The sequence below is a fragment of the Ruditapes philippinarum genome, unplaced genomic scaffold, assembly GCF_026571515.1.
Source record: "Ruditapes philippinarum isolate M1 unplaced genomic scaffold, ASM2657151v2 ctg7363_1_1_1_1, whole genome shotgun sequence".
Taxonomy (NCBI): Eukaryota; Metazoa; Mollusca; class Bivalvia; order Venerida; family Veneridae; genus Ruditapes; species Ruditapes philippinarum.
In genome coordinates this window covers 23937-24647 of record NW_026857969.1, presented here as the reverse complement: position 1 = coordinate 24647, position 711 = coordinate 23937, and the positions used below count along the sequence as shown (strand labels likewise).

The following is a 711-nucleotide window of genomic DNA, read 5'->3' as shown; positions in this document are numbered from 1 at the left end:
CTGGCTATTGGCAAATAAAGAGAACATTGTTGCAAATCTAAATGTTTATCAAATAATACTTCAACAGGCGTCATTGTGTAATTCCCGTTTCATACTTAACATTTCGTTAAGTTTTGAAATTTGTTGAGAAATAGCATTTGAACGTTTTTATTGTTACTATCTCAATTATAACTTCACCGTTTTTATTTTGTTAAAAAAAATGACGTTAAATGTGGTCAGTCAGGTACAATATGCAAGTATCATTACAAAGAATAGAATTATTTAAAAATTGGAGAGCCCGGGGATTGAACCCGGGGCCTCTCACATGCAAAGCGAGCGCTCTACCACTGAGCTACATCCCCTCACAATAATAACATACGACTGTAGCTGTAAAAAAATTGTTAAGACATGCAACTTATTAAGCAGATTAAAGTAAAGAAGTGTACTGTGCGTTTAGGATAATTATTTAGTGACACGGTGGTCAAGTCCACTAAAACGGTGTCAAACAGTTATCATATTGTGTTTTATCTTAAGTCAAACAGGCTTAAATATCGACAAATTTACCAAGTGTCGGCCTAAAGCAGTAGGTAAAGTTGTCTGGTAAATTTTTAGTTAGGACATATCAATGCTCAGCCGGGTTCGGTCCCCAAAAATTCTGTATAATTATCAATCGAGTAAAGAATATCGTTTTTTTTCTTGTAAAGATTACAAGTGCTGTGTTATTTTCTATTA

The 711-nt window shown here is 33.9% G+C and overlaps 1 non-coding gene across 1 annotated transcript; it reads right to left on the bottom strand.

The window, feature by feature from the left end:
• Positions 1-269: 269 nt before the first annotated feature.
• Positions 270-341, bottom strand: Trnaa-ugc (transfer RNA alanine (anticodon UGC)). The gene has a single exon. It is a non-coding gene; the product is annotated as a tRNA-Ala (tRNA).
• Positions 342-711: the final 370 nt, after the last annotated feature.